Genomic DNA, 26,452 nt, shown 5'->3' with positions numbered 1-26,452 from the left:
TACATCATCTTCAAAATCCTAAATTTTTTACAACAAGATGTGTTTAAGAGTGAAGTTATTTTTCAGATAGTTGATCTTAGTGTCAAATTTGACCAAAAAGTGGATCACTTTATTATATGACCACCCTTAAAGCATCGCATTATTGTTATTGTCTTTAAGATTCAAACTATTTGTAAGTTTCTTTTTACTCTTGTTCGTTATGTTTAATGATTTAGATTAATTGCATTAATGTAATGCATTTACATGAACAATGGGATCTCTAATTTACGACTTCAATTAATTTGGAGCAATAAAAATATCTCAAATAGAAATCAAAAAATAATATCAAAGTTTTCTTTTAGTTGTCCTATATTTTTTCAAATTACATTTTATAAGAAAACTTTTTGTAGATAATGAGTTTTGTAAGATAAGTTTAAAGTCAACAAACTTTTCATTTCCCTAAAAGTCATCACCTACATCATCTTAAAAATGATATTTTCCATTAGGGTAACCACATTGCACATTTGCTTGCCTTTTTTAAGCTTTATGGACATCCTCTCCATTGTATTGTGTAGTTGTAGCATCTAGCAGTTTTGTTCATTTTGGTGTCTTAATTATAGGCCTATTTTTTCTATTCAATATAGTTTTGTGTACTTTCCACATGTTTACTTGTCATAATATTTTAAGACTTCTGAGTTGTAAGATATTTGACTATGCACACATGCTACATTTGTGTTCTTTTCTTTGATTTGATTTAGTCACACACAACAAGTTTTCAAAAGGTTCTAAGTATTTAGCAAAAGCATGCAATTTGTATCTTTTAAGTCTGACTTTCAGGGAGAATATAACTTTGTTTTGTAATCCCTACTGGTTAAATGCAATTGTGGTTTTGTGATGTTTGATTAAGCTTGTAGAGAATACCAAGTATCAATAATTCTTTATGTTGGGATGGAAATGATGATGAATCAACAAAGCAAATGTAATAGCAACCTCCAAGTGCATTAATATGGATTGTGGGAATCTTGTGGGGTTAATAGTATTTTTAAAATTTTTTTAAGCAACCCAGTGATCTTTGTACTAGGGGTTAGCATTTCTTCTTTTCAAAGAAACTTAAGAACTTTAAGAAGCAATATATATTTAAATTTGATCTCAAGGATCTTGGAATTATTATTCAACTCTTAATGATAATCAATCTAGTAGACTTTTTTTTGGCCTTTGTTGTGTACATGTTTTCTATCATGTTCTTATTTCACTCAATATCTAAATCTAAGATGAGATTTACTTTGTTTTTTTAGGACTTTGCAAATTTTTGTACTTAATTTGTAGGTTATCGAATCATATTTTGTAACCTTATTTGTGACCTATGATATTTTAATGTTGCATTATATCTCTCATGGAGAAAAAATCTCAAAATGTTATAATTTACTACAATTTGGTACTTCTCCTTTGTTAGATTTGTTTTATTACATCTTTATATCCTTTTTTTCCTCAATAGAAAAAGTTGAAGAGTCAGTTTCTGAAAGCTCAGAGGTCATACAATGAAACACAAATAGTCTTTATTCATTGAAATTCCCATAAGTCTATTTATCTTGGTCACTGTCAACTTTAGAGATCAACAAGGCTGCAATCATCATGCAAGCCCCAATAAACCCAATCCCACAAGTAAGTTTTTCCCCTTGTCTCCTCTTTTCTTAATCTTTGGTGAATATGTATCCTCTCTCACATCTGCCATCTTTGGTTCTCTAGTTACAATAATAGTTACTACTATGCAATTTTTGCCTTCCAATCAATAATAACAATTGCTCCAACTCCAATTGACCTTGGGTTTACACATAGAAAATGATTTGTGTTTGTGTATCCATTTTAAATTTGGTTGAATCAATTTTTTAGCTTCCATTGTCTCTATTTTTAGACACTTGATTTGTATTTGCAACTATTTTGACCCCTTTAATTGCTAATTTTATAGCAAAAATTCTATCATCATCAATGTCAATTGTCTTCTCATTTGAAATTCACCTAATCTTATCCTCTTCATACTCTATGCAACATGTAGTTCTATTTTACCTTTCATAGTTCCAATGCTTCAGCAAATTCCATCTTTTTCACTTGCTATCCAGAGCCTTACTAGGACCACAATCGTCAAGTCACAAACTAATGCCCCAGTTACACTTATCTTGTTTAGTCTTTTGATTTCCATTCCCTTTGTGTGATAACCCTATTAGAATGATAAGAATATTTGAGGGGGGGGGGGGGGGGGGGGAGTTAATTAGTTATCCTCAAGTCTAGATGTACCAATTCAACTTTTAACAACTTCAAACAACTTATAAATCTACTCGGTCAATATAGTAAATTATTAGTAATTCAACTTACTCATATCAACACCTTGTTCCTTATTTTAGTGTTAGACAGATTACAGAAAAATATAAAAGTAAACAACATAAAACATGATAACAACATTCACACAAGTATGACACTAGGATTTAACATGGAAACCCAATTTAGGAAAAACCACCAAGTAACATGCTACAAAATTTTCACTCTTTTGAAGTGAGCTCGGTTAAGAGCCAACCTTGTTAAAGGTTAAAAAATACTCTATTTGGTGTGACCCTGTTAAATGATTCAATCACCATGTTGGGAGTGACCTTGTCAGAGGTCTTAAGAGTATCCCATAATAATGTCACTTTGATTAAAGGGTTTACAACATGACTGTTAGGTCAACCTTGGTTAAAGGATTTTACTGCCATGGTCATTAGAAATTAATAGCTAGGTGAATCTGATAAATTAAATCTCACTTTGCATATTCATATCTCTATTCAACTCATTCTTGGTTTGTTGACTAGTATCCATCACATTCTCCATCTTTGATTTGCTTGGCAATACCTTAAGTAATCACACTTTTATCAACTTCTTGTTTTTCCTCTACAACTCTTATTCTTCAACACATTTGCTCAAATTCACTACCAACCTTGTAAATCATCTATTATGCCTTTTTAATAGATATTCTTAATACTTTGTTGCTTAAACATAACTATAGATCTTAGGGTTTAATCAGATTCATTGAATATGTTCATCATTTTGTCTTTCTTCTTCTTTCCTTAAAACTTTTGGAAACTTCTCATTTAATCCTTACCTTGTATCACTCATCAAACTTAATTCATGCATTAAATATGCCAGCTCATCAATCCTCATCTTCAATATGCTTTGACTAATCTGTAAATTAAACCTTTTCAGCCTCAAATCTTGATTCTTTCTCAAATTGTTAATATGCTTACACTTAGTCATCACAATGTTCTTTAACTCGGTCATCACTATGTAGCTCGATCACTATTGATCTATCTAACTCGGCTTACATTGGCTCGCTCCACCATCACTCAACTAATACTATTTTTCTTGGCTAATACTTAAGTTCCGTAATCTTATTCTTGATAATGTTCAATTTCTTCATTGACCTAGTAAAAAAAGTTCTGTTGTGTTAGTGTTGTACTATGCTTATTGACTTGCTTTGACTCATCTTTATTCTTCACTTAATACAATGATCAAACAACACATTATCTTGTTAAATACTAACTGATCAAGTGCCCTTTATAGTTCCATCATACTTACTCCTCTTTAATCAACCATTTTACTAGTTCATCTTGTTATCTCTCTTTTCAAATCCTCTTCATCAATCAAATGATATGGTACTCTACATTGTTAGTAAATGTCTTACCAGTAAGGTTTGACATCAATGACAACATAACAATTACTCCAATTATAGTTCCAAAAAACACATCTATTTATTTGGAGATAAATCTAGCACAACAAGAGAGGCTTAGGATATTAGAGAAAAAAATGAAGATTACAAGATGCAACCAAACTAGAATTTTCCCAAATTAAAGACTTTCATTTATGAATCCAAATAGACTGTAATTTCTGCATTGACAACTTTAAACATTTAAACAATAAGATGTTGAGATGCAACTAGAGGATTATTTAGTATATCCAATTGGGATTGAAATGATTCGTAGCTACTGACAAAATAAAGTAAAAATTCCTAGACAACTCACAGGGTGATGGACAAAAATAATGGCCAAATTTATGTTTTTTTGTTGCTTTAAACAAAATATTGTTACAAGTTTATAATGTTTTAAGACTCTTTTACTATCACATTTCTAAATTTGAAGAATACTTGGTGTTCATAAAGTTATGCACTTATATCTAGTTTAGAAGAATACTCGATGGTTTAAATCATAGCTATCTTTGTATTATTCCTCTGTGAACAATTGAAGCATAATGGGTTCCTAAAACCATGTGATGTATGCATATGAGGCTTAATGAATGAATGCAATGTGGAAATAAATGTATCTATGTGTTTTGTGCTCCTAAAACCTCCCTGCAAGAGTATGTCAACAATGAGGAATAACCAAGCAAAAATCCAACGTGTTGCATCAAGTCCTTAGACCAAGTTATTTAATATGTAGAGAGAAATAAGGACAAAATTGAAGGCTTGACAAGTTCAGATACCTTTTTGGTTGGACCAACTAGTAATGTTTTAATACAAAGTAAATCTAGGAAGTAGTTATCCTATATTTTCTCCTATGGAAAAGATTATGACTATTTATTTCTTACTAATAAAGTTTCTCATTTCTACTTTAATGTAATAACTGCATCCAATCATTCTATTAGAAGTAGTCAATAAGTTAAGATAGTTAGTTATAGGTTTCAGTATAAATAGGTTGTTGAGATACTCATTGGAGGTTAGCTAGGAAGTAGAGAAGAAATTAATATTACTAGATTGAAATTTGATGTAATTATTTTTAACAATAAAGTTTCCAATTTCAAGATACTATATGTAATCAAGTTCAATCATATTAATAAAAAAATAGTTATACCAAGCACATAATGTGTTAAGTATTTGGATTTACTCAGCAAAGGGGGACCACTTGGTGAGTGATCCTCTACATTCATTTTATTTCTTTCATATATGTTTCTCATATTTATTTATTTATTCCTACAACCATATAGAAGCAATTATTGTGTCTATTCCTACAACCAATGCAAGAATAATAGTTCTTGTGTAGTAATCCTAAACTTAGTCTTTATGTTTGGTTATGCTTTGATATGTAGGATTTAGGTAGGTTTAGTTTCACATGTTCATTTCTTACAACTTTCATTTTTAATCAATAGTTAGAATGTCTATTAATGCATAACATGTGCATAAACATTTCAAACGTATACCCTTGGGTTGATGTATTAAACAGAATGTTTCCATATAATAAATAGTTTCTTCATATAAGAGTCTAATCTATGACTATAGGATTTGTACCTAGTTATTAATTAGGACTATATTTTTGGCATTATTTTTTTCGAAGATGGTGTCAAGCTAAGGACCTATTATATTCATTAGTTAAAGTTTCCATTTTATTTCATGTTCCCTTCAAATTATTTTAGTCAATATTTTCGGTATCCCATTTTTGTTAGAGTAATAAAGCTTTTTCTTATTAATTAAATCATAATGATTTAATTATTAAGTCACTTATTATCTCTAGTTTACTTAAGCTAAAATTAGGGCATATAATAATTAATTCTTTTATTAATTATTATCATGCAACCTAGGTTATATTCATGTTAGGGTTTTGATCTCCTTTTATAAGGATGATCTCTCTTTGTAACATTCAACAAATCTCTCTTTTTGCTCATCAAGAATGTCTCCTCTATGGATTTGGGAATTCCAACCTCCATAGATTTTTGCTTCTCTCTTATGTGATAGGTGTTTGCATGCAGGTGATTCTTGAGAGTTGTGAGGTTGATCTTTCATCAACTTTAACATGGTATTAGAAGTCCAGATCTTCATGCCCTATTCTATTTATGAGAAGTTTGGCTTGGCTTTTAGATTTGTGTTTTTTTGTAGGGTTTTGGTTCTTCGAAATGATTTTTTTGGATTTGGGGGATCGCTAATTTTTGGGTCACTTTGAGCCCAAATAGATATCACCATTGAGCTTAGAGCAACCAAAAACCCCAATTTTCATATAAATTTTGTCCAATTTAGACACAGTTGGAATTTAAGGCAAATAAATTGCTCCTAGATTGGGCACATTTCTTGAGGCAGCAATTTTATGATTTTTTGCACATAAATTGAGATATTTTGGTACCAAAATCAATCTTTTTGGCATGGAAATCAAGATGATTTTTGGTACATAACTGACATGCTTCCTGAGAGACTTTTTGGTACAAAATTTGCACACTTCTTGAGATAGTTCCTAGTACATACTAACATGCTTCCAAAGGTAATTTCTATTACTGGTGGGCATGTTCCTGAGGTAGTAATTTTTTATTTTGCCCTTCTGGCTCTTTTTTGACCTACTTGTAGTTTTTTGGCCATAACTTAGTCATTTAGACTCCATTTTCCCAAATGTGATATCATCATAAAGTTGATTCTGAGCCCATCATGATGGTGCAGTTTATTTGGATTTTTTATGTTGTTTGATTTTTAATTTATGTAGTCAAAGTCAGAGGTTTTATTTTGCACAATGGGAGACATCTTGAGAAATTCTATTTTCCAGATTTTTCTCCAGGCACATCCCATTCAATTTTTTGCCTTTTTTGCATTCTAGTGGTTATCTTGGTTTTTTCAAGCTTGGATATCAATTTTGTTGCTTCAGATGATTTTTCATGGGTTTCACTATCGCTTGTATCTTCCTTATGTCTCTTTTGATCTTTGTCGACATCTTTTTGTATTATTTTTGCAAACACACTGAGATAAAGTGTCACTCTATTGCATTGGGATCTTGCACATCTTTGTGTTTTCTTATACTCACACTACATTATAAAGTGCCACGGGGGGGTTCATGTTGGCCATAATTCTCATTTTCCTTTGTCAAGTGAGTGTTCCTTCCATGACGTTAGTCTCATGATCTGTCAATGACATGTGTCATTATAGTTGTTTGTACTTCTTTTGCACTCTCAATGTTCCTAGTTCTTCTTTCTGTAGGAGATATTGCATTTAGTTTCAGTGTTCATGTCTTACCTCTCAGCATTATAGGGGGGTTATGTTGGTTCTATTTATTTCTTGGTTTGATGGAGTGAGCTATGTATTTAGTATTTGATCCTGTGTATTAGGTGATTACAGTGGCTAGATACCTATGCATTTCTATGAGATGCATCATTTACCATGTAAACATTCTTTCATTCCTATTTTTGGAGGCCACAAAGATACCTTTATCTTCAATTGATCAACTTTTCATACTTAGTCTTCTCTACTTGGTCATGTTCTATATGTTGATATCTAATTGAGAAGATCATTTGAAAAGAGTATTGTTAAGAAGGAGACTATGTGTTTCAATCATTGTTTTGTCACTGATGTCAAGTCTACTATTTGTTGGTAAGACAATTGCTTATATGATTCAAGTACTATCACTTAGTTGATTGATAAGGAGGATTTGATCAACAAGATGTAATAAAAGCATCGAGAGGAAAGGTTGAGTTATGATTATGTAATGAAGTACAAGGATCAGTTAAGACAGTAATGATATAATGTATTGGTGATTTGCTTAAGGTTACAAAATGGCTAGCTACACTTAGAACATTTAGAAGAATAAGTTAAATAAAGTTTGTCTGCCAAGCTTGACCGAGTGGATAGTAGGTGCTGAGAAAAGTTAGTGCAAGCCAAGCAAAAAAGCCAGTTGGAGTTGAGTAAAAGCAAATTCTAGGGGATGTCGAACAAGACAGTATATGTTGAGTGAATTTCAATTGATACCGAGTGCCAATAAAATCTAGTTGATGTCGAGTGACATAGTATGTGCCGAGCATTAGAAGATTGATAATGTCGAGCTGCTACATTATGACAAAGATCGAAGATTCACCAAATAAAAGCTGACAAGTTTGTTTTTATGGAACTTGTGAACTAGGAGGAAGATAAGATTTTTGAGTTGGTGACATAAAATTTGATGTAAACCATTTTTAGGCGAATTCAAATGGATTCTAAGAGAAGTTTCTAGAGAAGACAAGATATGGGGTAGATACATTATATTCTACCTAATCCATCCAAAACCCTAATTTAGATGATGGATAATGAGCAGGAAAATATTCTAATTTCCTTTATATAGGAATGTCTGGTCACAAAGAAAAAGAGTTAGAGAGGTTGGTGTCATGTGGAAGAACCTAAGGAGGAGAAGGAACTAAGGGTTTTGCTTCATCAAGTGACCCAAGAGAAGTGTCTACAATAGCATACCAAGCATGCAAGCTTAAGGAGATGAATGCTTGAAGGGTGAACAAGCTGTTAGAGCTACAAAGTATGAAAACCAAGCAAAATTAAGGAATGAATAGAGATCTGTAATCTGCAAGTGAAGTTGTAAATTGTATCAGATCAAAGCTCTACTGTTACTCTCTAACAATTGTATCAATCTAGGGTAAATTCTTTAGATTAAGGTTGACCTAATAGTCATTGGAACATCCTTTAAAAGGGTGGCATTCCAAGTGAATGGCCTAAAGTCCTCTAACAAGGCTCACTTTTAACAGGGTGATTGAAATCTCTTAATCGGGTTACATTTAACAGTGTGTATTGTAACCTTTAACGAGGTTGGCCTTTCACATGGCATCACTTTAGAAGAGTGAAAAGGAGTAGCATGTTACTGGTGGTTTTTCCCAAATTGGGCTTCCACATTAAATCATTGTGTCAAATGTGTTGATAAATGTGTTGTGTTTCATGCTTTACATTTCTGCAATTTGATTAGACAGTAATCTACAAGTTTTAAGTATTCACATATTCATTTGGATGCATGTATGAATATGAATGCTTTATGGGTTCACTAAGTTAGGAAAAGTTTTATTTTGTACATCTGGACCTTGAATAATTGATTCAACCCCCTCTGATTTATTCTAAAATATTTCCAACAATTGGTAGTAGAGTCATTTGCTTAAGAGGACTAGTTTTAAGGTACTAGAAGCACAAAGATCAAGATGTCTAAAAGAGAAGTACCTAAGCTCAATAGAGATAAATTTCCTACATGGAAAATTTTGATGAAGCTACACCTTGGAGGACTTGGAGATCATGCACAATCTTCCATTACAATGGAACATGTTGATCCAATAGGAGCCCTAACCGTTGAAGATATGAAGAAAAGGAAAGAACACAATCAAGTGATGTTGGAGATTGCTTCTACCCTAAGCTATGTTGAATTTGATGATATCAAAAGATGTGACACCATAAAGAAGATGTGGGATGCTCTGACCACCATCTATGGAGGAGACAAAAATATTCAAAGAGCCAAGTCTAGGAGCCTTAGAGGTAAGTTTGATGACATAAGAATGAAAGAAGGTGAGAATATTGCTCAATTTGTTGCTAGGATAAAAGAAGTTGTTACTGCAATAAAAGGTGCTACTGGTCAAATAGATGATGACACTACGCTAAGTAAAGTCTTGAGGACATTACTCCCTGTTTATGCTATTAGAGTTTCTATAATCCAAGAGTTGAGATGTATACCAGGAAATAATCTAACCCTTGAAGGTCTGGCAAGTAGACTCACTGTCTTTGAGCTATCTAATTTTGACAATTACAAATCAGAGAGTCTTGAATCAACTTTCAAAGCTAAATTGTTATTGAAGGATTCTGAGGAGGTAAAGTAGAAGAAGAAAAGAAAGTAGGAGATAATTTCCATAGCAAGTCAAATTATGATATTGCTATCAGGATTTAACTGTGTGATTGTTGAGTCAAACTCATTGACCCATATTTCATGAGTAGTGATTCAACATGAATCCATATCTCATTAGAATAAATGGGACACTTAGCACTCATTGGATCTAGGTGATGCTCACCTCTGTGAGCATCACCTAGATCCAATGAGTGCTAAGTGTCCCATTTATTCTAATGAGATATGGATTCATGTTGAATCACTACTCATGAAATATGGGTCAATGAGTTTGACTCAACAATCACACAGTTAAATCCTGATAGCAATATCATAATAAGAAAAGAAAGATAAAACATGCATCCAATGACAATAATACAAATGAGTAAGACATTGAACAATTGGAAGCACTATTGGCAAGAAGATTTCATAAAGGTAAAGGCAAGTTAACCATCATTTGTTTCAATTGCAATGAAGTTGGTCATATTGTTGCAAGATGTACACAAAAAAAGAACTACAAAGAAGGAAACAAGAACAAAAACACAAGAGAAGATGATGGCAAAGATTACATAGACAAAGGCAAGAAGTCATGCTACATTGTTGATGAACATGACTTTGATGAACATGATGATGAAGTGGTATATGTTGCAATGAAGGACGAATCTGATGAGGATTAGGCAACTGCACTTGTGATTTGAGTGAACAAGAATGATAAATGGATCATTGACACTGGATGCTCACATAACATGAATGGAGACAAAAGTAAGTTCATTACCTTAATTTGTTATGATGGAAATAATGTAAAATTTGGTAATGATGCACCATGTTTGATAAAAGGAAAAGGGTCTATCAAACTCATAGACAAGATTTCATGTGACAATGCTTGCTATGTTGAAGGATTAAATTATAACTTGTTAAGTGTGTCACAATTGAATAGTTTGGGATACAAGGTTGAATTTGAAAATAAAACTACCAAGATATATGACACAAATGGGAAGTTGATTGGAAAAGGTGGTCAAACTAGGAGTAATATGTTCTATTTGGATATAGAGGACACTACTTGTCTTGTTGCAAAATTTGACGATGTATGGCTTTGGCACAAGAGATTATGTCATATTAATTTTGATAATTTGGTTAATATTAGTAACATGAAAAGAGTTAGAGGTTTTCCTAAGTTGAAGAAACCTGATAATATAGTATGCAAACAATGTCAACTAGGCAAAATGTCAATGTCAAGCTTTAAAAATAAAACTTGTACCTCTAAGGAAATACTAGAAATTGTTCATACTGACTTGTGTGGACCTGTTGAAGTGCAAAGCTACAGAGGAGATAAGTACATAATATTGTTTTTTGATGATTACACTAGGATGATGACAATCATGTTTCTAAAACAAAAATCTGATGCTTTTCAAATGTTTAAGTGGTACTTGGCAAGAGTTTAAAAAGAAACAGTTAAAAGTTTGAAATGCTTGAGACCAAATAGAGGTGGAGAATTCACTTCAAATGAGTTTGAGATGTTCTATAATGACAGAGGAATCAAAAGAAAAACATCTGCACCTAGGACCCCTCCACAAAATGGAATTTCTTAAAGAAGAAATACTTCTATAATGGACTGTGCCAGAACACTTATGATGGAGAAGAATGTTGCTCTAAAATATTAGAATGAAGCTGTAAGTATTGTTGTATATATCTTGAACCATGTGCAAGTCAAGAAAGGTATTCATTCAACACCTTTTGAGTTATGGTATGTATATCCACCTAATGTGAGATACTTTAAGGTATTTAGAAGTAAGTGTTATATTCTTAAAGATGTTAGGAATGGAAAGTTTGATGCAAAAAGTGAAGAAGGTATATTTCTTGGATACTCCACAAGAAGCAAAGCCTATAAGTGTTTAAATACTAACACTAACAAAATTGTGAAAAGTGCAAATGTGAATTTTGATGAATTTATAAAAGTACATGAGGCTGAACCTATAAAAGAACCAGAAGAATTCAAATCATCTGTGTACTTCTATGAAGGAATGCTTGCTAAAGAAGTTGCTACAAATCAAGTTACAAATAAATAGCAAGTCTTAGTAACTACTGAGTCACAACTTGTGAATGTCGAGTTGTATTCAGGAACCGAGCTGCATTCAAATGCCAAGTTGTAGAATGAAGAAAATGCATGTTCTGACTCTAAGATTAGTATACATGAAAGAGATGCTGAGAAACCTGATAGAGATGTACATAGTGATTCTAAAGCTAAGAGACAAAATGTAGTTACAAGAGCCGAGTCAAGATTGTCTAAATATGTCAAAAGACATCATCCTATAGATCAAATCATTGGAAACAAAAATGCAAGGCCAATGGAAAGAAATAGAGTGAGAAGTGAATCATGTTTGTTAAGCATGAAGGAGCCCAAAACAGTGAAAGATGCATTAGAAGATGATGATTGGTACAAGGCCATAGAAGAAGAGATTCAACAGATAGAGAAGAATAAAACATGGAGTCTAGTTCCTAGACCAGAAGACAAGAATGTGATTGGCACCAAGTGGGTATTCAAAAACAATCTAGATGAGAATGGTGAAGTGACAAGGAACAAAGCATGATTAGTTTGTAGAGGATATGCACAAGAAGAAGGAATTGACTATGGTGAGACATTTTTCCTTGTTGCAAGAATTGAAGGAGTGAGAATTCTACTTGCTTATGCTGCATACAAAGGTTTCAAAGTTTATCAGATGGATGTTAAATCTACATTTCTGAATGGCATACTAGAAGAGGAAGTCTACATAGAACAACCAAAAATATTTGTTGATGAAAACAATAAGAACATGGTATGTAGACTACACAAAGCCCTATATGGATTGACAACAAGCACCAAGAGCATGGTATGAGAGACTTCATGCTTATATTGTGAAGATTGGATTTGGAAGGACTGATTATAACAACAATCTATACATGAAGACAGAAAAGGACAAAAGGTATACTGTTATCTAAAATATTTGTTGATGCTATCATATTTGGAGGACAAGATGCTTTGTATAAGGACTTTGCAAATCAGATGAAGCAAGAATTTGAAATGTCTATATTCGGAGAGATCAAATTCTTTGTGGGATTACAAGTATATCAGATGAAGTATGGAATATACATCACTTAGTCAAAATATGTCAAGGAGATATTGAAGACATTTGGACTAGAAGATTCCAACCTAGTAAGTACACCCATGGTGATAGGACACAAGTTATCAAAGAATGATGATTCAACTGAGGTGAATTAGACATTGTATAGGTCTATGATTGGCAAATTGCAATATTTAGTACATAGCAGACTTGATATTGCACTAGCTGTAGGGATAGTTGCAAGATTCTCTATTAATCTCAAAGAGAATCATTTGATGGCTATGAAGAGAATAATGAGATATTTGAAAGAAATGGAAGAGTTTGGTTTATACTACAAGAAGAATGAAAAGTTTGAACTAAGAGCCTACACTGATGTTGATTGGGCTGGAAACATTGATGACAGAAAGAGCACCAGTGGAGGAGCATTCTTCTTAGGCAAAAAACTAGTTACATAGAATAGCAAGAAACAAAGTTGTACTTCCCAACCTATTACCAAAGTAGAATATGTTGTTGTTGCTATAAACTGCACAAACATTGTATGGATCAAACAAGTACTCAAAGGAATGAAGGAAGAAATCACAGAACCAGTGACACTTTATTGTGATAATACAAGTATTATCAATGTACCAAAGAATCCAGTGATGCACACTAACAAGACAAAGCACATTGCAATCAAGTATCACTATGGAGGAGAGTTAGTTTAAGACAAAGAGGTGAAGATGGAATATGTTAACTCAAAGGAGCAAATTGTTGACATCTTCACAAATCCATTACCTAAGGATGCTCATGAGTATCTAAACTAGGGGTGATACCCCTCTCAAAGGCTATGTAAGAAATAAAAGGAGTGCCCTACATCAAACAAACTAATGTTCATACAATACAAATTGATGTAGTGGATCTTACTTTAGGAACTACCTAAAGTAATCACAGAACTAGAACTACAAATCAGTCACAAGCAAGGTGACGAAGGGAGAAATTGAAGAACCTAAAAAAGCTTATATCTGCATGTATTAAAGATACTAAGTGTTTGGTATATGTCTTTGGCATTTTTTTCAAATAGGGAGAAAGTATATTAAACTGATCAAGATCAAGAAAAAAGTGGAAGAAAGTCCTAAACTGATCTGCTGATCAGAGAGGGAGAAAAATATCAAGAATCAAGTCATAATAGAGAAGGAGAAAATCAGAGAGCTAGAAAGAAAGAGGGAGAAATCCTAATCTACCTAGTAAGAGGAAGATACAAGAAGGAACTCAAAGGGAGTTTTAAGGAAGATATTTTGTAACCTAGTCAGAAGATTGAAGTTGTTGAAAGAGGAATAGAAGGAATTCAAGTTTTTCTTTTTGGTATTGTATTACTATTTTAACCTAGTTAGTATTGGTTGAACAAGATGTTCATCATTTGATTGACTTGGTTGATCAATTTGGTTTGCTATTAATGCCAAAGAGGGAGATTGTTGATATCTGATTCAAAAGATCATTTGAAAAGAGTATTATTAAGAAGGATATTGTTGAAGAAGACTATGTGTTTCAATAATTATTTTGTCATTGATGTCAAACCTGCTATTTGTTGGTAAGACAATTTCTTATATGATTCAAGTACTATCACTTAGTTGATTGATGAGGAGGATTTGATCAACAAAATGTAACAAAAGCACCTAGAGGAAAGGTAGAGCTATGAAATTTTAATGAAGTACAAGGATCAGTTAAGACAATGATGATATGATGTATTGATGATCTACTTAAGGTTACAAAATGGCTGGCTACACTTAGAAAGTTTAGAAGAATAAGTTAAATAAAGTTTGTCTACCAAGCTTGACCGAGTAGATAGTAGGTGCCAAGCAAAGTTAGTGCAAGCCGAGTAGAAAATTTAGTTGGAGCCGAGGGAAAGCAATTTCTAGTGGATGTCAAGCAAGAAAATAGATGTTGAGTGAATTTTAGTTGATGGCAAGCACTAGAAAAATATAGTTGATGCCGAGTGACACAATATGTGCAGAGCATCAGAAGATTGATAATGTCAAACTGTTGCATTATGAGAAAGATCGAAGATTCGCTAAATAAAAGCTAACAAGTTTGTTTTCTTAGAACTTGTGAACCAGGAGGAAGATAAGATTGATGAGTTGGTGGCACAAAATTTGATGTAAACCATTTTTAGATGAATTCAAATGGATTCTAAGAGAAGTTTCTAGAGAAGACAAGATATGGGGTAGATACATTGTATTCTACCTAATCCATCCAAAACCCTAATTTAGACGATGGATAATGAATGGGAAAATATTATAATTTCCTTTATATAAGAATGTCTAGTAACAAAGTAAAAGAGTTAGAGAGGTTGGTATCATGTGTGAGAACCCAAGTAGGAGAAGGAACTAAGGGTTTTGCTTCATCAAGTGACCCAAGAGAAGTGTCTGCAATGGCATACCAAGCATGAAAGATTAAGGAGATGAATGCTTGAAGGGTGAACAAGCTATTAGAGCTACAAAGTGTGAAAGCCAAGTAGAATTGAGGAATGAACAAAGATCTATAATCTGTAAGTGAAGTTGTAAGTTGTATCAGATCAAAGCTCTACTGTTACTCTCTAACAATTGTATCAATATAGGGTAAGAATCCTTTGGATTAAGGTTGACCTAACAATCATTGGAAAATCCTTTAATAGGGTGGCATTCCAAGTGAATGGCCTAAAGTCTTCTAACAAGGCTCACTTTTAATAGGGTGATTGAAATCCCTTAACTGAGTCACATTTAATAGTGTGTATTGTAACTTTTAACAGGGTTGGCCTTTCATAGGGCATCACTTCAGAAGAGTGAAAAGGAGTAGCATGTTACTGGTGTTTTTTTTTCAAATTGGGTTTCCATGTTGAATCATTATGTCAAATGTGTTGTGTTTCATGCTTTACATTTCTGCAATTTGATTAGATAGTAACCTACAAGTTTTAAGTATTCACATATTATGAATATGAATGCTTTATGGATTCACTAAGTTAAGAAAAGTTTTATTTTATACATCTGGACCTTGAATAACTGATTCACCCCCTTCTCAGTTATTCTAAAAGATTTCAAAAACTATATAGTAAAGGTTCTTTAGATCAACAGTTTGGTAGTGTTTGTAGCTTCATGCTTCAGTGGTGTTCTACATGATCATATTTTGTTCCTATCTTTTGGGACATTCCCTAGTTTGGAGACTTCTTTAGTCCTTCACTAGTTCTTTCAAGATTATTGCCATCTCATTTTGGAGTAGGGTTTTTCCCATGTGGTTATCTTTATTTCTCCTATTTTTAGAGATTTGTTTGTGCTTGGGTACCTCATCAGGCTTTGTTGTTAGGATCCAATTTTACTTTTATTAGTAGTTTCTAGGTTTTTACTAGTCCCTAAGTTTATCTTAAGGGAGGGTGTTAGAGTAATAAAGATTGAAATGGGTATGCACAATCTATGCACTATGTCTCCATTATAGCTATTTCAACTATCACTTGTAAATGAAAGCAATAAGAAAGTAAGCATGTGTAAGTAAATCTGCCAAATCCTATTTACCAAAGTAGGAATAAGAATAAAAATTAACTTAGTTTAGGATTATAGGCAGAAACTACTTTGCTCATTTGGCTTTAGGAATTCACATAGGAATCATTTTTGTATGGCTACATGGATAAAAAAGTACTAAGAAATTAGCAAAATAAAGGGAAAGGATCACTCACTAAGTGGCCCCTTAATGAATCTATATATTCAACACACCATATGATGGGGACCATCTTTTCTTTATTCATATGACTAAACTTAATTTGCACATAGTACCTTAAAAACTAAAAAGTGTATTTCAAGTGCATTAATATAAATCCAATAAAAATTAACTTCTTTTCTACTTCTTAGATTAAATCCAAAGAGTATCTCAACCTCTTACTTCCACTAAAAACCTATAACAAATTAATTTGACTTAATGAGCACTTCCAAAAAAATGAGTGGATGCAATTATTACATTGTGTTTATGGGGAAAGTGACATCAATGAATTTGACATTGATGTAAACTAGATGAGATGAGTTCGTTAGTAAAAAAATCACCTTAATCCATTTAATACAAGAGAAAGAGGGGCTTGCAAACATAAATCTCAACATAACTCAAGTTAGATTAGAAAATCTCAACTAGGATGAACATATTGCCAATACAAAACCTAAATTATACTAAGGTACTTGTTACCTATTTTTCACCTAAAGGCTTAAATAGGTATATTCATGCTTTCTACGAGAGTCATTCTAAAATTTGATCATGTGGTGTATACCTTAAAAAGGAAATTGTCATTTTGGTCTAATTTTGCAAATAGATATAGCATTTATGAGGAAAAGAAAGCAACATAGTACAAGTGGATATATCATTTAACATATTTTAAAAAAAATGTAAAGTGTATTCATCAAAGTCTTCAAATGTTTCACGCAAACAAAGAAACTAGATAATAAACAAATTCTAGGATTCAATTTGATAACATAAATACATATGTGAAAAGAGAAAACATAAGGCATAAAAAGTTATAGGGGCCAGTCATTGCTTGAATGATTGGCGATGTTGTAGCTCTTATTGATAATCTGTACTCTTGCTATCTTGTTGCTCCCACTTTTTGCTCTCCAAGTGCCAAAATCTTGAAAAGACAAAGAGAAAGAGTTAGATCTAAAAGATATAAGTAATAATTAGCCATTTCATCATTATAGCTCACACATGCATCCATGTTATCCAAATCCAAACATTGTTTTATTCTTCCAACTAGTTTGTATCATGTTCCAAAAAATGGGAGTTAGTGACACATGGATGTAAATGTGGCTCCCACAAGGGTACAAGCCCAACATGTCATTGACAAACAATAATTATATATGAACAAACAAGAGAAATATCAATAATGGTAATGATCCAATAGAAAAATAACATTGAATTTGAGTGGGAAATATTCATTTTTAGTAGGGGTGTATAGAATGTTCCAATGTAGCAGATGCTACAAGAGGCAAGTGATGCTAAAAGAAGGTGCATTCAACAGAAAATTTGAAAACTGTATTGCAATAGGAAGTAACAAAAAAATAACAATAGTAAACATGCGTAACAAAATAAAGTACTACAAAAAAATTAGATTATGAGCATATATTTGAACTAGATGAATGTACAATGCAACTACACCAATGGGAATCTTAGTTTCAACATCAATAACATGTTCAGGAGGCTCAAATCATGCACAAAAAGGTGGTTGGAAATGCAATGAAAGGCTAAATTTTATACCAAAACTAATAATATATCAAATAAATTATAATCCATCATCATTGAATGAAAAAAAGGACACTTTATTCATTAACATGGAAGGTTTTAAAAGCTAGAAATAACATTCAATGTGCTACAACAAGTCTAATATTATATGATGTTATAGAAGGTCATCAAAATAAGTTGCTGCAATAGGCCTAAAATAATAAGTAGCTACAAGAAGTCACAAGGTAGCAACAAGAAGACTAATTGCTGATCATTACAAAATAGACTCAAGCATATAATGAATCAAGAGAATGCACATTACCGTTTCATTTAATAAAATTTTAGTTTCAACATCAACAACATTCTTGAAAGAGAAAACTATATATTAGAGTTGTTCAAAAATGAAATTGGAAAAATAATCGAATACACTCCACGTGAAGTCAATAAGTAAACAATGAAAAGGAAATCATATTTAAAGGATTTGTTGTTACAAAAGGGTAAATATGAAGAAAATGTGAGATATGAAAGTTCACAAAGGGAATTCTTTATCCATAAGCAAGTCAAGACACTCATGTAAGTGGTAGAAGGCTTTCATGGCTGCTACAAATCATAAAAAGTGTACATCACAATGATAAGAACAAAGTTTTTTGTTAGTTTTTGTTATTAAATCAATGAACATAGAAGTAGATGTGCACATTAAGGAACACTCAAATGAAATACTGGTCTATTTGAATCCATGGCTATACAAATACTAATGCTGAGCTCTTGTCATCAAGATGGGGCAAATCTATAAATAAAATCAGTTGGAGAGTGATATTAATGCAACTTTGGTGTAATATGATCAACAAGAATACATCATCAATAGAAGAAGAGTGACAATTTGGAAAGGTTTCATCTTTTTCTCAAGAGTTTGACTAAGGAAAACCTCACAAATATGCTAAAAAAATGCAAATAATTCATTCATAACTGTTATCTATTTGGTCAAAGAATGAGCAAAATCTTGCAATGAAGGTTTTAATACTTGTCCATATGTATCAAAAATGAAATAAAAATTGACTATGAAGCCTTCCACAAGAGAATATATATACCAAAGATAAATAAAATAAATGTCTTCAGTAAAACATTTTCTAGATTTTGAGAGGAAAATGATAAGTCCCAGAAATGTTTTCACCATTGGCTAGAGATGTTCACTATTTTCAATTTTGTGTATAAGAGCTTGAAAATGCACAAAATATCCACCACATTTGAACCATATAACCCACTTTTATTCTATGTTATCTAAGAAAAAGTGAGAGCATGAAGTTGCCAAGAGAAACACACAAAACATGTAGAGTTATTTAGCATAAATTATAACCAAACATCTCCAAGATTTTTTAAATTGAAAGAAGAAATGAAATATGTTCACCAATAATCAAATTTGAAGGATAAATGCTAAGATTCACAACTCTAGTTATTGTTCAAGCTAAGAGAGATGCCTAGGAAGCCATCAAAATAAAGCAAATCCACATGACAATTCACTTACAATAAAGCCTATTCTTTTGCAAAATGAAAAAACAACATGATACATTTTGGATAGATTTTAGGGTAATAAATGCTTCAAAAGATTCTTGGAGTAGTTTTTTTCTCCTTTTATGTGCTTTTAATCAAAATGACCATGGCAATAAATTCAACTTCACAATTTAAAAAGTTTAATGATATATTTATTAAATAGTATCATATATACTATTTAATGAATACTTGTATATTTTAATGATATATGTAATATTATTTACTAAATATGTCATTAAATTAATTTCTATTATTTTGCATATTTTTATTTTTATTGATATTTATTTCTTGCTGAATTATAAAACATGGAATGAATGTTAAGTTTTAAATACAAAATAGAATAGGCATGTATTCATATGGCTATGCCTACGAGGATAAGTTGGTATTGTTGAAAATTGATTGAAAAGATCATCGCTGAAAGAGATTATTGAAGAGAGAGAGATTAAGAGCTATTAGATTTCCACAATCCATCAATGTTGTGATTTGCTATTTGGATTTGATTGTGTGACCAATTTTTTACATCAGTGTTTCAGATCACACTCCGTGATCCATCAACAGGATGCGTACATTAGAAGATTGATAATGTCGAGCTGCTACATTATTAGAAAAGTCAAAGATTCACCAAATTTGAGCCAACAAGTTTATTTTCTTGAAGTTTGTGAACCAGGTGGAAGATAAGATTGATGGGATGATGGTACAGAATTTGAGGTAAACTATTTTTAGGCAAATTTAAATAGATTCTAGGAGAAGTTTCTAGAAGAGACAAACTATGGGTTAGATACATTGTATCCTACCTAATCCATCTAAACCCTGATTGGATGATGGAAAATGGAAAAGTATTCAAATTTCCTATTTAAGGAATGTCTGGTCATGAAGCAAAATGTTCGAAGCGAAATATTGTGAAGGTCAAGAGGACCAAAGAAAGAACACTAATAGAGAGTCAAGAACTCTGCTTCGTCAAGTGACCACTGAAGTGACTACATTGGCATACCAAGCAAGAAGGCTTAAGGAGATAAATTCTTGAAGGGTGAACAAGCTGTTAGAGTTGTAAAGAATGAAAGCCAAGAAAATTGAGGATTGAATTGTGATCTAGAATCTACAAGATAAGTTATAAGTTGTATCAGATTAAAGCTCTACTGTTACTCTCAAACAATTGTATCAATTAGGGTAAAATCCTTTGGACTAAGGTTGACTTAACAGTCATTAGAAAATCCTTTAATAGGGTGGCATTCCAAGTGAATGGCCTAAAGTCCTTTAACTAGGCTCACTTCTAATAGGGTGATTGAAATCTCTTAACCAAGTCACATTTAACAGTGTGTATTGTAACCGTTAACAGGGTTGGTCTTTCACAGGGCATCACTTCAGAAGAGTGAAAAAGGAGTAGCATGTTACTGGTGGTGTTTCCCAAATTAGGTTTCCAAGTTAAATCATAGTGTCAAGTGTGTGGATGAATTTTTATGTTTTACATTTTTATTGTTGCATGTTGATTTAACAGTAACTTGCAATTTTTTAGTAACAAGTTTGGATACATGAATGTTTAATGGGTTCACTAAGCTAAGTGAAAAGTTCTATTGGTACATATAGACCTTGAATAACTGAGTCACCCCCCCCCCCCCCCTCTTAGTTATTCTAAAGAATTCTAACAATTGGTATTCGAGCCATCTGCTAATTGAACTAGTTTGACGGTACTAGAAGCACAAAGATCAAGACGTGAAAGATAGAAGTACCCAAACTTAATAGAGACAACTTCCCTATATGGAAAAGCCTAATGAACTTGCATCTTGGAGGAATAGGAGATCATGCACAATCCACTATTTTAGTAGAACATGTTGATCCTATTGGAGCTCCTATTGCTGAAGATATGAAGAAGAAGAAATAACACAATCAAGCAATGTTGGAAATTGCATTTGCTCTCAACTATGTATAATTTGATGAAATCAAGGGATGTGACACTGCAAAGAAGATGTGGGATGCCTTGAAAACCATCTATGGAGGAGACAAAAATGTTCAAAGAGCCAAGTTAGAAAGCCATAGAAGTAAATTTGATGACATGAGAATGGAAAAACGTGAGAATATTGCTCAATATGTTGTTAGGATAAAATAAGTTGTTAGTGTAATAAGAGGTGCTACTGCTCAAATAGATGATGATACTGTGTTAAGAAAAGTCTTGAGAACATTACTGCCTGCTTATGCTATTAGAGTTTCTACAATTCAAGAATTGAGATGTATACTAGGAAATAATCTAACCCTTGAAGGTCTAGTAGGTAGACTCACTGCTTTTGAGCTATCTAACTTTGATAATTACAAACCATAAAGTCTTGAATCCACTTTCAAGGCTAAGTTATTGTTGAAAGATTCTGATGAGAAGAAGTAGAAGAAGAAAAGAAAGATAAAACATGTGTCCAATGATAGTGATACTAATGAAGAAGATGTTGAACAATTGGAAGCACTACTGACAAGAAGATTCCACAGAGGTAAAGGAAAATTCAAAGGTAAGTTACCTATAATTTGTTTCAATTGCAATGAAGTTGGTCATATTGTTGCAAGATGTACATAGAAGAAGAACTACAGAGAAGGAAACAAGTACAAAAACAAAAGAGAAAATGTCAACATAGATTACAAAGATAAAGGCAAGAAGTGTTACATTGTTGAAGAAGATGACTCTAACGAATATGATGATGAAGTGATGTATGTTACAATGAAGGATGAATCTAATAAGGATGAGGCAATTGCACTTGTGACCTGTGTAAACAAAAAATGATAAATGGATCATTAACAGTGGATGCTCACATCACATGACAAGAAATAAAAGTAAGTTCCTTAGATTAAACCATTATGATGGAAATAGTGTTAGATTTGGTAATGATGCTCCATGTTTGATAAAAGAGAAAGGTTCCATTAAACTCACAGAAAAGATCTCATGTGATAATATTTACTATGTTGAAGGATTGAATTATAATCTGTTGAGTGTGTCACAACTAAGCAATGTAGGATGCAAAGTTGAATTTAGAAATAAGACTGCCAAGAAATATGACACAAATAGGAAATTGATAGGAAAAGGAGATCAAACTAGAAGTAATCTATTTTACCTTGATATAGAGGATGGTAATTGTCTTGTGGTGAAATTTGATGATGAATGGTTATGACACAAAAGGTTGTGTCATGTTAACTTTGATAACTTGATTAATATCAGTAACTTGAAGAAAGTTAGAGGTTTACCCCAACTAAAAAAGCCTGATAATGTGATATGCAAATAATGTCAACTAGGTAAAATGACTAAGTCGAGTTTCAAGAGCAAAACTTATACCTCTAAAGAAATACTAGAGATTGTTCATATTGACTTGTGTGGATCTATAGAAGTATAAAGTTACAAAGGAGACAAATACATAATGTTATTTGTAGATGACTACTCTAGGATGATGACAGTCATGTTTCTAAAGCAAAAGTCAGATTTCTTTCAAATGTTTAAGTGGTTCTTGGCAAGCATTGAAAAAGAAATAGGTAAAAGTCTGAAATGTTTGAGATCAGACAGAGAAGGAGAATTCACATCAAAAGAATTTAAGATGTTCTATAATGGTAGAGGAATCAAAAGCTATACATCAACACCTAGGACCCCTCCACAAAATGGAATTGCTAAAAGAAGAAATAGGTCAATAATGGACTATGCCAGGACACTCATGATGGAAAATAATGTTTCTCCAAAATACTAGAGAGACGCTGTAAGTACAATTGTCTATACCTTGAACCGAGTACAAATCAAGAGAGGTACTAATTCAACACCTTTTGAATTATGGTATGGATACTCACCCAATGTAAAATATTTTAAGGTATTTGGGAACACATGTTTTATTCTTAAAGATGTAAGGAATGGTAAGCTCGATGCAAAAAGTGATGAAGGTTTATTTCTTGGCTACTCCACAAGAACTAAAGCATACAAGTGTTTGAATACTAACACTAACAAAATTGTGGAAAGTACAAATGTAAATTTTGATGAATACACAGAAGCTCATGATGCTAAACCAATAAAAGGACCAGAGGAATAAAAATCATTTGTATACTTCTATGAAGGAATGCTTGCTGAAGATGAAGCTGCCAATCAAATAGGAAACCAACAACAAATTTCAATAATTGACGAGTCACAGGCAATGAATGCTGAGCTGCATTTAGATGTCGAGTTATAGAATGAAGAAACTGCACATTCTGATTTTGAAGTTAATATACATGAAAGAAAAGTTGATATACTTGAAAAAAATATACATAGTGACTCTGAAGCTGAAATACTAGACGAAGAAACAAGAGCTGAGCCAAGACTGTCCAAATATGTTAGAAAACATCATCTTGCCAATCAAATCATTGGAAACAAAGATGCTAAACCAATGACAAGGAATAGACTAAGGAATGAAACATGCTTTCTAGGCAAGAAAGAAACCAAGATAGTAAAAGATGCTTTAGAAGATGATGATTGGTACAAAGCTATGGAAGAAGAAATTGAGTAGATAGAGAAAAACAAAACTTGGAGTTTAGTTCCAAGGCCAGATGACAAAATGTGATTGGTACCAAGTGGATATTTAGGAACAAGCTAAATGAAAATGGTGAAATCACAAGGAACAAAGCTAGACTAGTTTGCAAAGGATATGCAAAAAAAGAAGGAATAGACTATGGGGAGACATTTGCCCCTGCTACAAGAATGGAAGGAGTAAGAACTCTACTTGCATATGTTGCCTACAAAGGATTCAAAGTTTATCAGATGGATGTTAAGTATGCATTTCTAAATGGCATACTAGAAGAAGAAGTCTACATAGAACAACCAAAAGGATTTGTTGATGGAAACAACAAGGATATGTTATGTAAACTACACAAAGCTCTTTATGGTTTGAAACAAGCACCAAGAGCATGGTATGAAAGACTTCATAAGTATCTTGTGAAGATTGGATTTGAAAGAACTAATGGCAACAATAATTTATACATAAAAATAGAAAAAAGTAAAGACATTTTGTTATCTGAAATCTTCATTGATGATATAATATTTGGAGGACAAGATGCTTTATGCAAGGATTTTGCTAATCAGATGAAACATGAATTTGAAATGTCAATGTTTGGTGAGATCAAATTCTTTGTGGGACTGCAAGTTTATCAACTTAAGAATGGCATATTTGTTACCCAATCAAAGGACATCAAGGAGATACTGAAAATATTTGGACTAGAAGATTCAAAACCAGTAAGTACACCCATGATAACAGGACACAAACTATCAAAGAATGATGATTCTGCTGAAGTAAATCAAACACTATATAGGTCAATGATTGGTAAGTTGCAATATGTTGTACATAGTAGATCTAATATTGCATTATCTATTGGGATAGTTGCAAAATTCTCTACAAATCCCAGAGAAAATCATTTAATGGCAGTGAAAAGAATAATGAGATATTTGAAAGGAACAGAAGAGTTTGGCCTATACTACAGAAATGATGAAAAGTTTGATTTTAAGAGCCTACACTGATGTTGATTGTGGAGGTAATATAGATGATAGATAGAGCACCAGTGGAGGAGCACTTTTCTTAGGAAAGAGACTAGTTACCTAGACTAGTAAGAAACAAAGTTATACCTCACAATCCACAACTGAAGCTGAATATGTTGCTGCTACTATAAACTGTACAAAAATTGTATGGATCAAGCATTTACTTAAGGGAATGAAGGAAGAAATAACAAAACCTATGATACTTTATTGTGATAACACCAATGCTATAAATATATCAAAGAATCTAGTGATGCAAATGAAAACCAATCACATTGCAATCAAGTATCATTATGTAAGAGAGCTAGTTGAAGACAAAGAGGTAAAGATGGAGTATGTCAATACAAAGGAAAAAAATGCTGACATCTTTACAAAACCATTACCTAAGGATGCATATGAATATCTCATAGGTAAGTTAGGGGTGATACCCCTATCAAAGGCTGTTTAAAGTAACAACAGAAACTGCCCTACATCAAATAGGTTGATTGCCAAATGTCACAAATTGATGCAGAGGATCTTACTTTAGGTATTGCCTGAAGTAATCAAAGTGCTGAAATTCCAAAATAGTCACAAGTAAGGTGATAGTAGAAGAAACTGGAGATACTGCAAATTCTATATTTGCATGTTAAGATGTTGAGATGATATGTCTTTGGCATTGTTGTTAAAGAGGGAGAAATAGCAAAAATTGATCAGAAACCTAAGAGGGAGAAATAGTAGAAACTAATCAAGATAAAATGTAAGGTCCACACTAGTACCCTATTATAGATCTTGATGAAATAAATATTATTAGGAGTTGATTAAGTTATGATTGACATTTTTGTTACTAATAATGATCTATGAGACCCTATTAGAGACTAAAGTAGATTCTAGTTATTATAAGTGTAATACCCATTCAATAACATTAGGTTGAAAAGATAAGATCACATGAAAATAAAATTCTATACGTTCAAGCTAGGGACTCGATCAAGGGATTCATAGAATGATTCACTAGCCAAATTAGGAAAGATGAATTAACACTTCCTCTTGTAAGAAATAACAATGCATGTAGATTATAACAACAACAAAACATAAATGATCTCATTTGTAGATTATTTTTAAATCATGATGACATAATTTTGGAATATTCTAATGGCTTGAGGGATTAACCCTAGGACACACACACCCTCATAATGTAATAAAGGGGTATTGCTAGGAACGTAGTTATGTTTAACTTGACTAAAAAGATACTAGCTACATGTTCCCATGTTAGTGACCTCCATTTAAGATATTTACTAGGATCCATTTATTTGTTTTAATGATGTAATAGTTATGACCTCAGTGTTTCATGGTTATGATAGACAAGTATTGTAATAGTGTTGGAATGGTAATTTCATTATGTTAAGAAAGATAAATGTTGATACACATATTTTGATATTTGCAATGTTTTGAGTGTTTTATGGAAATGATTAGATGAATTTAATTGTATATGTTAATGTGAATTATACGATATTGGATCATTCTGC

The sequence above is a fragment of the Cupressus sempervirens genome, chromosome 3 (genome assembly GCF_028749045.1).
Source record: "Cupressus sempervirens isolate cs-2001-9-10 chromosome 3, ASM2874904v1, whole genome shotgun sequence".
NCBI lineage: Eukaryota > Viridiplantae > Streptophyta > Pinopsida > Cupressales > Cupressaceae > Cupressus > Cupressus sempervirens.
The sequence above is the reverse complement of the archived record's forward strand: the minus strand, read 5'-3'. Positions refer to the sequence as shown.